Raw genomic sequence first — 13,817 nt, 5'->3', positions numbered from 1 at the left:
GACTTTAACCTGCCGTCGCTCGGTGAAACCTCTGGACTGGCACAGGAGTTCATGGCCACCATGACAGCCATGGACCTGACCCAAGTAGTACAGGGTCCGACTCATGAGGGGGGGCATGCACCCGACATGGTATTCCTCTCTGAGCAACTGAGTAGTGGTCTGAGACTAAGAGGCTTAGAAGTGTTGCCTGTGTCATGGTCAGACCATTTTCTACTGCGGCTTGACTTCCTGGCTCCAATCCTTCCCCGCAGGGAGGCGGAACCGATTAAGCTGTTCCGCCCCAGATGCCTGATGGATCCAGAGGGCTTTCAGAAGGCGCTTGGGGTTATTCCAGATACACTCGTACACAGTTCGGCAGAGTCTCTGGCTGAGGCCTGGAACAAGGCTGCAGCGGAGGCTCTTGACCGAATTGCGCCGTTGCGACCTCTCCGCGGCACTAGACCCCGTAGAGCCCCATGGTTCAACGAGGAGCTACGGGAGTTGAAATGCCAGAAGAGACGTCTAGAGAAGCAATGGAGGAAGAGTAAGTCCGAATGCGATCGAACACTTGTAAGAGCACATGTTAAGACTTACAAAGTGGCGCTCAAGGCGGCAAGATGCGCGTATCATTCCGCCTTGATTGCATCAGCGGAATCCCGCCCGGCCGCTCTGTTTAGGGTGACCCGCTCCCTTCTTAATCAGGGGGGAGTTGGGGAGCCCTTGCAGAGTAGCGCCGAGGATTTTAACACGTTTTTCGCTGATAAAATCGCTCGGATCCGAGCGGACCTCGACTCCAATTGGAATACAGAGTCGACTGACAACGAGTCAGTTGAGGTGACTGGGGCACGTACTTGTCCACCTGTCTGGGAGGAGTTTGATCTGGTGACACCTGATGAAGTGGACAAGGCCATTGGAGCTGTGAGTTCCGCCACCTGTTTACTGGATCCGTGTCCCTCCTGGCTGGTTTCGGCCAGCAGGGAGGTGACACGGAGCTGGGTCCAGGAGATTGTCAACGCTTCTTTGGGGAGGGGGTCCTTCCCGGATCCCTACAAGGAGGCACTTGTGCGCCCCCTCCTCAAGAAGCCTTCCCTGGACCCAGCCATTCTCAACAACTATCGACCAGTCTCCAACCTTCCCTTTATGGGGAAGGTTGTCGAGAAGGTAGTGGCACTCCAGCTCCAGCGGTCCTTGGAAGAAGCCGATTATCTAGGTCCTCAGCAGTCAGGATTCAGGCCCGGCTACAGCACGGAAACTGCTTTGGTCGCGCTGATGGATGATCTCTGGTGGGCCCGGGACAGGGGTTTATCCTCTGTCCTGGTGCTTCTTGACCTCTCAGCGGCTTTCGATACCATCGACCATGGTATCCTTCTGCACCGGCTGGAGGGGTCGGGAGTGGGAGGCACTGTCCTTCAGTGGTTCTCTTCCTACCTCTCTGGCCGGTCGCAGTCGGTGTTAGTGGGGGGTCAGAGGTCGACCTCTCGGTTACTCCCTTGTGGGGTGCCTCAGGGGTTGGTCCTCTCCCCCCTACTATTTAATATCTACATGAAACCGCTGGGTGAGATCATCCAAGGGCATGGGGTGAGGTATCATCAGTATGCAGATGATACCCAGCTTTACATCTCCACCCCTTGTCCAGTCGGCGAAGCAGTGGAAGTGATGTGCCGGTGCTTGGAGGCTGTTGGGGTCTGGATGGGTGTCAACAGACTCAAACTCAACCCGGATAAGACGGAGTGGCTGTGGGTTTTGCCTCCCAAGGACAATTCCATCTGTCCATCCATCACCCTGGGGGGGGAATCATTAACCCCCTCAGAGAGGGTCCGCAACTTGGGCGTCCTCCTCGATCCACAGCTGACACTAGAGAAACACCTTTCAGCTGTGGCGAGGGGGGCGTTTGCCCAGGTTCGCCTGGTGCACCAGTTGCGGCCCTATCTGGACCGGGACTCACTGCTCACAGTCACTCATGCCCTCATCACCTCGAGGTTCAACTACTGTAATGCTCTCTACATGGGGCTACCTTTGAAAAGTGTTCGGAAACTTCAGATCGTGCAGAATGCAGCTGCGAGAGCTATCATGGGCTTTCCTAAATTTGCCCATGTCACACCAACACTCCGCAGTCTGCATTGGTTGCTGATCAGTTTCCGGTCACAATTCAAAGTGTTGGTTATGACCTATAAAGCCCTTCATGGCACCGGACCAGAATACCTTCGGGACCGCCTTCTGCCGCACGAATCCCAGTGACCAGTTAGGTCCCACAGAGTTGGCCTTCTCCGGGTCCCGTCAACTAAACAATGTCGTTTGGCGGGACCCAGGGGAAGAGCCTTCTCTGTGGCGGCCCCGACCCTTTGGAATCAACTCCCCCCAGATATCAGAGTTGCCCCCACCCTCCTAGCCTTTCGTAAGCTCCTTAAAACCCACCTCTGTCGTCAGGCATGGGGGAATTGACATGTTCCTTCCCCCTAGGCTTATAAAATTTGTGTATGGTATGCTAGTGTGTATGATTGGTTTTTAACTTGTGGTGTTCTTAAAATTAATTTAATATTGGATTTGTCTTGTATTGCTGTTGCTGTGAGCCGCCCCGAGTCTGCGGAGAGGGGCGGCATACAAATCTGATTAAACTAACTAAAAAACTCCTTAAAACCCACCTTTGCCGTCAGGCATGGGGGAACTGAAACATCTTCCCCTGGGCATGTTTAATTTATATATGGTATGCTTGTGTGTATGTCTGTTAGTATATGGGGTCTTTTTAAATCTTTAAAATTTTAAATTTAGATTATTTATGATTTGCTTCCACGTGTTGTGAGCCGCCCCGAGTCTTCGGAGAGGGGCGGCATACAAATCTAAGTAATAAATAATAAAAAATAAATAAATAAAAGGGCCCCTTTGCCCATGCTGGCTGGGAACCATGGGGCCTGGGAAGTGAGGAGCTCCGTTCCTGCTCTAAATTCCCATCCAGCCCTTCTGGGCCCTGAGGCTCAGCCAGGGGGGCTTCCAAGGGCTCTTGGTCTCTGTCAATCCCAGAAAGAGGAAGGGGGACCCCGGATCCCACCTGCAGCCAGTGGGCGGAAGAATGCTGGGCCTGATCCCCACGGCTGCTGCATGAGGGTTGCAGGGACAAAGCTGTAGGGTGTCCATCATCCCCGTCTCTGTCTTCTTAGGAGGGAGCCCCCTCACTACAGGCCTGCCACTCACTCCTCCTCCTCCTCCTCCTCCTTGGGGGCACCCACGGGGGGGGGGGTTGTGGGGGCCCTCCAGGCAGGTGTGAGTGAAAGTGAGCAGGCAGGCAGGCAGTTGGGAGCGGCACAGCAGGGGAGCAATTAAGCTGATTAAGAGCCGCAACATCTGATGGGTGTCATCATCCCTGTCCCCCCCTCTCCCCCAGAGGGCGAAGCTGGCAAGAGGCCCGGATGGAGTTTAGGTAAAAAATATATTTGGGGAAGAATGTAGGGTAGGATTTGCCTGGCAGCCCCTCCCATTCTCTCTCTCTTTTCTCTCTCTCCCTCTCTCCCTCTCTCCCTCTCTCCCCCCCCTCTGTGCTGCAGAAGATGCAGACATTGGTTTAATTCTCAACAGCTGGGCCTGCTGTTTCCAAAACCACCATTGAGCTAAAACTGGGGGAAAGTGAAAAAGGAGGCCGGGTGTCCAGCAAAGGTGAGAAATTGGCCTTTCCTGACTCCTGCAAGGCCTCCTGGGGGTCTGGAACTGAAGCATGGGTTCTGAGGGCAGTGGACAATGGGCCCTGTCCAGCAACATAAGAATCTGCACTTGGACAGTAAAACCAACGCAGGGTCCAAAATGAGCAATAGAGGAAATTCTTGACTAACAACCATTCATTTAGTGACTGTTCAAAATTGCGAGAACACTGGGAAAGGGGACTTGTGGCCATTGTTCATATCTATGGCCATTGCATGGTCACTTGATCCCTGTTAATGCAGGAGCAGAGTAATCCTTCTTTACCTTGGTCAAAGCAATGGAAACTGCAGCTTAATGTTCCCAAATGTAATTTTTTTTTAGCATACATACACAATTAAAACTCACGACAAGTCTGCATAGCAATACAGTATTAGCTATGTACATTTTCTATTGCCTATCCTGAATAGCAATTAATATATAAATGTAAAATAATGCACTTGGGCGAAAGGAATCCTCAATCTGAGTCTTGTATTGGCAGTTCTGTGCTAGCAAAACTTTAGAAGATTTAGGGGTGGTGATTTCTGACAATCTCCAAATGGGTGAACAGTGCAGTCAGGCAGTAGGGAAAGCAAGTAGGATGCTTGGCTGCATAGATAGAGGTATCACAAGCAGGAAGAGGGAGATTATGATCCCCTTATATAGAGCGCTGGTGAGACCACATTTGGAATAATACTGTGTCCAGTTCTGGAGACCTCACCTACAAAGAGAGGGGGGGGGAATGATCGAAACATTTAAATATGTTAAAGGCTTAAATAAGGTTCAGGAGGGAAGTGTTTTTAATAGGAAAGTGAACCCAAGAACAAGGGGGCACAATCTGAGGTGAGTTGTGGGAAAGATCAGAAGCAACATGAGAAAATATTATTTTACTGAAAGAGTAGTAGATGCTTGGAAAAAACTTCCAGCAGACGTGGTTGGTCAATCCACAGTAACTGAATCTAAACACACCTGGGATAAACACAGATCCACCCTAAGATAAAATACAGGAAATAGGATAAGGGCAGACGAGATGGACCAGGAGGCATTTTTCTGCTGTCAATCTTCTAGGTTTCTAGGTTTCTACCAAGGTTGTTCACACCCAGAAACGTTTAGATTGAGATGAGTTGTGAATAACTACTCAACCACACACAGAGATACTAATGTGAATGAAAGTTTACTTTGAGAAATAACATCTTCCGATAAACAGCCTAAAGTCACACACATGGGTTTTTTAGATTATTAATTCAAATTAATTGGATTTAGGATGTTCTATATTGCTCCGTTACATGTTGTAAGCTGCCCCGAGTCTTCGGAGAAGGGCGATATAAATTAATAAAATAAATAAATAATAAGTAAATAAAAGGTCAGAATAACAATCCAAATGTTACTAAGTACGCAGTCTTTCTTACCTGTTGTCTTCGTCATAATCACCAAACAAAAGATATCAAGCCTAAACACGTTTTAGCTATAACACATGACTACAGTACAGAGAGTCTGCAGACATTGCAGAGCAAATTTAACAATGAGTAAAAGAAACAGAGAGATATGTATAAGAAAACAACTCTAGCTCCCTCTTGTGGCAGTCTGCAACACCTCAGCAAATCAGACGTAGCTCAGTTTATATCACATATTGTTGGTGTATATATTGCCAACCCAACTGTTTTGGACAGGAGACCCTATGCAGCGTGAGACAAGTGGCTGTCCAGTCTCTTCTTAAAAGTCTCCAGCGATGGAGCAGCCACAACTTCTGGTGGCAAGCTGTTCCACTGGTTAATTGATCCGTTAGGAAACACAATCTGAGGTCAGTTGGGGGAAAGATCAAAAGCAACATGAGAAAATATTATTTTACTGAAAGAGTAGTAGATCCCTGGAACAAACTTCCATCAGACATGGTTGGTCAATCCCCAGGAACTGAATTTAAACCTGCCTGGGATAAACACAGATCCATCCTAAGATCAAATACAGGAAATAGTATAAGGGCAGACGAGATGGGCCAGGAGGTCTTTTCCTGCCGTCAATCTTCTGGGTTTCTATGTTCCGTCCTGCGGTGGATGGAGAATGGCTGGAGTGAGAGGGAGGAAGAGGAGGAGACGGTGGCAGCCTCATCAAAGAGCCTGGTCTGCTTTGCCTCTTTGGAGGTGCTGTGGAGTAAGCGGAAGGGGGCTGTCCATCTGGCCCAGGAGGGTCCGAGGGGGCCTTGAGGGTCCTAAAGAGGCTGGGGGGGGAGAAAGGGGGGGGCAGGTGTGCAGGGTGATGAAGATCAGAGCTGGCACTTGCACTCAAGGAAGGAACTAATGAACAGTTTGAACATCTGTTGGCCCTGCCGGAGATTCCTGCACTGCACCCAACCGCCTGCCATCACCTGCTCGTCCGCCACAGCTGACGTCCTCCTCCTGCCCCCCCCGGACACCCCTCCCCAAATGGGCACAGAGGACCCCCAATGTCATCCTGAGGCCAAGGGGGAGCTGGATTTCCAGGCAGGACCCTCGATGTCCAGATTGAGGCTCGGGGCCTGAATTGAATTTCATTGAATTTCTCACTGTGGAGAAATTCAAGGAAACGATCAAGGAAATGGAGCCCCCCCTTAGGAAACCAGGTTGCAAGGCCTTGGTCTCTTCAGCCTTGAAAGACGGCGTTTAAGGGGGGACTTGATCGAAGGGTATGAAATCATGCGTGGGATAGAAAAGGTGGATAGAGAAAAATTATTTTTTCTATCCCACAATACTAGGACGAGGGGGCCACTCCCTAAAGCTCATAGGTGAGAAAGTGGGGACAAGTCAAGGGAAATATTTCTTCACCCAGAGGGTCCTTGGTTGATGGGATTCCCTTCCAGAAGAGGTCGTGACAGCTGTCAGCTTGGATAGATTCAAGGCAGGATTAGACAGATTCAGGGATGCCAAGTGTATCATAGATGGTTATTGAAATGAATGTCCATGTTACGCCTCTATGTTGGTTGAGGCAGGCAGGGTTCCCTTAGGTTCCATTTGTTGAGGGTCAGGGGAAAGGGAGGGTCTTGCCTTCTCTTTCTGCTCAAGATCCCCATGGACAATTGGGGGGCCACTATGTGACACAGAATGCTGGACTCAATGGGCTTTGGCCCGATTCAGCAGGGCTCTTCTTAGGTTCTTATGTCCCATCCTGTTGAGCGACCTCTGAATGCTCCACAGGGGCTACTGCTTCCCACATCTCTTCCATAAGCAACTGGACTCTCCACAACAGTGATGGCAAACGTATGGCACGCATGCCACAGGTGGCCCACGGAGGCATATTGGAGGGCATGTAGGGCATTGCCCCATGTCAACTCCAGCGCGCAGGGGCGTCCTGGCTAGCTGATTTTCAGTCTCGGGGAAGGCTGGTTTGCACTTTGGGGACTTCAGGAAAGCTTCTTGAAGGCTCCAGAGTGCCAAAAACTGTACAACGGGCAAACCAGAAGTTCAGAAAAACGGACTTCCAGTTTTCCCATTCTACTGTTGTTTTCATTCTGGGGCTTCAGGGAAAAATCCCGAAACATCCAGTGGGGAAAACAGCCTAACGGGCAAACTGGAAGTCTGTTTTTCACAGCTTCAGGAGTGTGACCCCGCTGTATAGAGTGCTGGTGAGACCACATCTGGAATAATACTGTGGTCAGTTCTGGAGACCTCACCTACAAAAAGAGATGGATCAAATTGAAGGGGGCCAAGGAGGGGCTACAAGAATGGTGGAAGGTCTTCAGCATAAGACTTCTCAGGAAAGACTTAATGAACTCAATCTGTCTAGTCTGGAGGACAGAAGGAAAAGGGGGGACATGATCGAAACATTTAAATGTGTGAAAGGGTTAAATAAGGTTCAGGAGGGAAGTGTTTTTAATAGGGAAGTGAACGCAAGAACAAGGGGGCACAATCTGAGGTTGGTTGGGGGAAAGATCGGAAGCAACATGAGAAAATATTATTTGACTGAAAGAGTAGTAGATCCTTGGAACAAACTTCCAGCAGACGTGGTTAGTCAATCCCCAGTCACTGAATTGAAACCTGCCTGGGATAAACATAGATCCATCCTAAGATAAAATACGGGCAATAGTTTAAGGGCAGACGAGATGGACCAGGAGGTCTTTTCCTGCTGTCAATCTTCTATGTTTCTATGTTTCAGGGAGGCCTCTGTGCAGGGGTGTTGAGGTTGTGCACTATGCGTAAGGGGTAGTGTGGGGGTGCACATACAGAATGTGGACACATGTGCACACATCAGCATGTGCACCCCGCTTTTGGCACGCAAACCAAAAAAGGTTCACGATCCCTGCTTTGGAGCTGGAGCCACCCCCCAGAAGCCCCTCTGGCCCAGATGAACTGCTCAGAGCCAGGTAACCCTCATTAGCAAAGAAACAGCTGCACTGGGGGAGGCTGCCCCCCTCAAAGCCTGCTCCAGGTGCTGTGCTCCCCCTTGGACAGATGTGAGCAGGGATGAGCTTCTCAGGCGGAGTGAGTCTCTTCCTTTGGAAGGGGTCTTGTGCGGGGTGTGTGTGTGTGTCAGGTAGGTGGTCTTTCAGATGTGGCAAAGACCCAGGAGAGGCAGGGCAGCCCTCCCTGTGCTGGCCCCTGGTTTCAGCAGCGTTTGGAATCCGTGCAAAAGCAAAGGAAGCATTTTATTAGCATCTGTGGGAGAACCATGTATGTTAGTAATTAAAATAGTACCTTATTTATCTAGATATATCATTCTGCCTTTATTACTTTATGTAATTTAACATACACAGCAACAATAATAACAACAATAACAACAACAGAGTTGGAAGGGACCTTGGAGGTCTTCTAGTCCAACCCCCTGCTTAGGCCTGAGACCCTCCACTACTTTAGGTAGATGGTCATCCAACGTCTTCTTAAAAACTTCCAGTGTTGGAGCATTCACCACTTCTGGAGGCAGCTCCTGTTCCACGGATTCATTGTTCTGACTGTCAGGAAGTTTCTCCTTAGTTCTCAGTTGCTTCTCTCCTTGTGTAGTTGACCCTTCTTTCTATCTTTTAGCCTCCAGTCCCCAATCCTCTTTTTCTCTTCTCCTCTATTCTCTTCTGTTCTGTTCTGTTCATCTCCCCTTCCCTTCTCTTCTATTATCTGCATTATCCACTCCGAGTCTCCGGAGTGGGGCGGCATACAAATCTAATAAATTATTATTATTATTAGTAATTATTTTCTCCTCTCCTCCCTTCAATGCTAATTCTAATTCTAATTCTAATTAACTCTAACTCTAACTCTATTCATGTGCACAAGGGGCTGAAAGTGACCGCTTGGCCCTTGCCTTCTTGCGGGGACCGAGGTGGGAACGCGGGTGGCTGCGGGTCTTGCGCGAACTCACCGCGAGCTCATGGCGCACCTTCCTCAAGGCAGCCGGGACGGACGGCACCTCCTCTGCCTGCCGAGGGGGGTGGGGTGTTGAGGGGAAGCCAGGCTTGCCGAGGGACGGACCCCCACCCCCTTGGAGAGCCACTCCATTTTTAGCTGTTCCTTCTGCCCTCCCCATTGGACGAACTCCCTTCTCCCTCGTTTGAAGCGGCAGCTCCTGTTTCCATCCTCTGGGACAGGGGTGGGGACCCTCTCCTTCCTCCAGGGCCTGACGTGTGCACGCGTGTGCGATAGCATCGTAATCCCATGCCCTCCCACCTGCCCCGCCCCCTGTGAATGAGCAATGACCACCTCACAGGCTGCCCTGCCCACTCCCCATTTGGGGCCCAGCAGGCCCCTCTGAAGCCTCTGGAGGACGGAGGTGGGGCCATTTCCTCACTTCCGGTGGGCCTGGCAGCAGTGGTGGGCTATGAGCCAGGACGCTAAATTGCGCTTGCCGTGGCGGCTTGTAAGTTCTTGTGGGATCAGCAGAATTTTGTTGCTGCACCTGTGGAGGGAGCAAAATCGTGTACGGAGCTGCAGGTAAAACGAAACACGGGCGCAATTTTGCTCCCTCCACAGGTGCAGCAGCAAAATTGCGCTGATCCCACAAGATCTCACAAATGGATGGTCAGGCCACACTTGGAGCCCTGTGTGCAGTTCTGGCCACTGCACCTCAAGGAGGATAGAATGGAGCTGAATACATAACACATTTGTTCTCTTTATATGACACATGGAAACATAGAAGACTGAGGGCAGAAAAAGACCAGAAAAAGTCCATCTCCTCTGCCCTTCTACTATTCCCTGTCTTTTATCTTAGGGTGGATCTATGTTTATCCCAGGGATGTTTCAATTCAGTGACTGTGGGTTTATCTACCACATCTGCTGGAAGTTTGTTTCCAAGCATCTACGACTCTTTCAGTAAAATAATATTTTCTCCCGTTGCTTCTGATCTTTCCCCCAGCTGACCTCAGATTGTGTCCCCTTGTTCTTGTGTTCACTTTCCTATTAAAAACACTTCCCTCCTGAACCTTATTTAAACCCTTTCACGTATTTAAATGTTTCGATCATGTCCCCCCTTTCCCTTCTGTCCTCCAGACTCTACAGATTGAGTTCATGAAGTCTTTCCTGATAAGATTTATGCTTCAGACCTTCCACCATTTTTGGACCCGTTCAATTTTATCCATCTCTTTTTGTAGGTGACGTCTCCAGAACTGGACACAGTATTCCACAACATACTGATCTCTATAATCTAGCCCCGGGCAATGATTGCATGTAGAATGTATGATAAGATGAAAGTGGATCTTGGTTTTAAGCATTAGAGCATATTTTTAATATTAGATTCCTCCTGTGTTTTGTATTTTCCTTGTTGTGAGCCGCCCTGAGTCTGCGGGAGAAGGGCGGCATAGAAATCTAATAAATAAATAAATTATATAAATTTCAAGTTCCTGTTGCAAGCTTGCATTTCTAACTGGGGCAGCAGGAGGGGCTCCTTGGGCTCTCGGAATCACCAGCATCTTCTCTGCACTCACATCCCCCCCCAAAGCCTGCAACCTGCCTCCCACTGAGGACCTGGAGACTGCAGGAGTCAAAAAGAGGGCGGCGAAAATATCCACTGACCCCTCGCATCTTGGACACAAACTGTTTCAATTCCGACCCTCAAAACGTCGCTACAGAGCACTGCACACCACGAAAACTAGACACAAGGAGAGCTTTTTTTCCTGAACACCCTCACTCTGCTAAACAAATAATTCCCTCAACACTGACAAACTATTTACTAAGTCTGCACTTCTAATACTATTAGTTTTTTCTCATCATTCCTATCACCCTTTCCCTCCGTTATAACTGTACGACTGTAACCTGTTGTATCCTTAAGATTTATATTAATATTGATTGTTTCTGTTTGCTTATTTGACCCCTGTGACAATCGTTAAGTGTTGTACCACATGATTCTTGACAAATGTCTCTTTTTCTTTTATGTACACTGAGAGCATATGCACCAAGACAAATTCCTCGTGTGTCCAATCACACTTGGCCAATAAACAATTCTATCATCCTTCCTTCCTTCCTTCCTTCCTTCCTTCCTTCCTTCCTTCCTTCCTTCCTTCCTTCCATCCATCCATCCATCCATCCATCCATCCATCCATCCATCCATCTGCAGGTTATGCTGCCAAAGACCACAGCCCCTGAAATCCAGAGGAATTCTCCCTGATTTTGGGGGTCTCTCTCTCTCTCTGCCCTTTCCTCGCTGTTTGAGTTTGCAGCAGGCAGAGGGGCTCCTTGTCGGGGAGGGGGTTGGAGGGCTGGGGTTGGGATGGGGGGGCTCCACCTGTCTCCATCCGCAGAGGCAATTACGGGAGGGGAGAGGGAGGCCTGGGTACCCAGCTGACGGTGGCCAAGGGCCCCCGGGGGACATGTGGGGTGATGGGTCCATCAGGGCTCTGGGCTAATTAACGGCCAGGAGCCGCATGTGGGGAAAGGACCGGCCGGCGCTGAGGACTGATAGGGAACCGGCCCGCACATCTGCTCCACGCCAGCTCAGCGCAGGGCGATAAATCACAGCCAGGCTGCGCTCCACACACACCAGTCGGCCCAGGTTGCCTCCATCCGGCGGCCCAGCCTGGCTGCCAAAGGGGCACTGTGTGGGGCTGGACAGCCATCGCTCTTCGGAGGAGGGGGGGAATTGGCAGGGGAACGGACGGGGGGAGCATTAACCAGGCTGCCACATGTGCCTTCCAGTTGATTATCCTCCAATTAGTGCGGTTTCTTCAGGGCTGCCCACTGCCAGATCAGCAGCCGGCAATGGGGAAGGGTCCCGAGGCAGAGGAGGTGGGGGGGCAGCTCAGGTCTCTGGCCTTGGCTGCGCAGAGGGCAAAGAGAGGGCAGCCCTTGGAGGCAGCCCCTGCAGCTCTGCGGTCTTCCAGTATTTGAGGGGCTCCCGCAAAGGAGAGTGGGGAGGGGGTCCACCTATTCTCCAAAGCCCCTCAAGGCGAGACAAGGAGCAGCAGATAGAAACTCACAGAGGAGAGAAGCAACCTGGAATTCAGGAGCAATTAGCCAGTGGAACGACTTGCCACCAGAAGTTGAATTAATTAACTCATTGGACTTCTATGCCACCCTTCTCCAAAGACTCAGGGAGGCTCACAACATAGAGAGCCGTGATGCCTAAACTATGTCAACACTTGCCCACAGGTAGCACGCAGGGCCAAATCTTCCGGCACGCGGCCAGTTGGCCCTAGCTCAGCTCCAGCATCCCTCTGGCGTGCCGGCCACCTGATTTTCAGATTTTCAGCCTCCGGAAGGGTGAGGGAGGGTATTTTTTGCCCTCCCGAGGCTCCAATACAGCGCCTGGAGCCTGGGAGGGCAAAAAAACAGCGCACCAGAATCAGGAAATGGGACAGCAAGGCATCATGTGCAGGGATGGGCAGCACAGAGGGGTCATGTGCGCATGCCGCAGGGGGGGAATAGGGGCATGTGGGGGGCCATTGAATTATGGGTGAGGGGCACGCACACTCACGCAATAGCAGGCACATTGATGCTTTCGGCACCCAAGGGAAAAAAAAGGTTCGCCATCACTGATAGAGAGGAAATACAAAAATAATTCCAAAGCCCCATTATAAACTGATCTAAAAACCCAGTAATAAAACAATGTAATCAATCAATCAATCAATCATGCTGATGGGCAGGGCGGATATCAGAGCTCAGCGGCCCCAGGGCCTGCTGGAAAAGGGGAGTTTTTTAAGGCCTTCCGGAAGGCCAGGTATTTATTTATTTTTATTTTATTTTATTTTATTTGTATGCCGCCCCTCTCCGAAGGGACCTCGGGCCGGCTCACAACATTTTTATTTTTATTTTATTTTATTTTTTATCAAGTACGTATTGGAGGTATACAAAGATATAACAATATTTATATACACGATACCAAGGACAGGGGACGGAAGGCACTCATGCACACCCCTACTGACCAGGGAGAGGTCAACAGTAGAGAGTCTAAGGGTTCAGGTTTTTGGGAGGTTGGGTGAGGGATACTACAGAGTCAGGTAGTGAGTTCCATGCATTAACTACTTGGTTACTAAAGTCGTATTTCCTGCAGTCAGGTTTGGAGCAGTTACATTAAGTTTGCATCTCTTGTGTGCTCGTGTGTTGTTGTGGCTGAAGCTGAAGTAGTTGATGTTGGAGTGGGTGATTTTATGGATAATTTTATGGATTTTATGAGTCAGGTAGTGATTTATTCTCCCTCTGTGTCTCTCTCCCCTTTTTCTTTCTCCTCTGCTTCCTCTCTTTCTCTTTCCTTCTCTCCCTCCCTCTCCTCCCTGCCTTTCTTTTTCTTCTCTCTCTGCACGCCCCACACTGACCTCTTAGGAATCGGGGGAGGTCAACAGTGGACAAGTCTAAGGGGTTCACGTTTTTGAGGGTCAGTTGATGATACTCCAGATTTTGATAGTGAGTTCCAAGCATCAACTACTCGGTTACTAAAGTCGTATTTCCTGCATTAAGTTTGCATCTGTTGTGTGGCTCGTGCGTTGTTGTGGTTGAAGCTGAAGTAGTTTGACAGGAAGGACATATAGCAGATGATTTTATGGGCTGTGCTTTAGGTGGTGTTTAAGGAGGACGTCCTCTAAGCTTTCTACGCCCAGGATTGTGAGTCTAGTTGCGCAGGGGATTCTGTGCGAGTGGAGGTTCCGAGTGTCCCCTTCTTCTTCGGTGTCCCCCACCTGCCTTCTGAGATGCCCACTGGGCCTTGGGGGCTTCTGGAATGATACGGAAGGGCCGGCTGTCCGGGGGAGTCCCCCACTGGCCATTTTCCAGGCCTGCGTAATGATCCCA

This window comes from Erythrolamprus reginae, chromosome 3, assembly GCF_031021105.1.
Source record: "Erythrolamprus reginae isolate rEryReg1 chromosome 3, rEryReg1.hap1, whole genome shotgun sequence".
Lineage (NCBI taxonomy): Eukaryota > Metazoa > Chordata > Lepidosauria > Squamata > Dipsadidae > Erythrolamprus > Erythrolamprus reginae.
Note: the sequence above shows the minus strand (reverse complement) of the source record.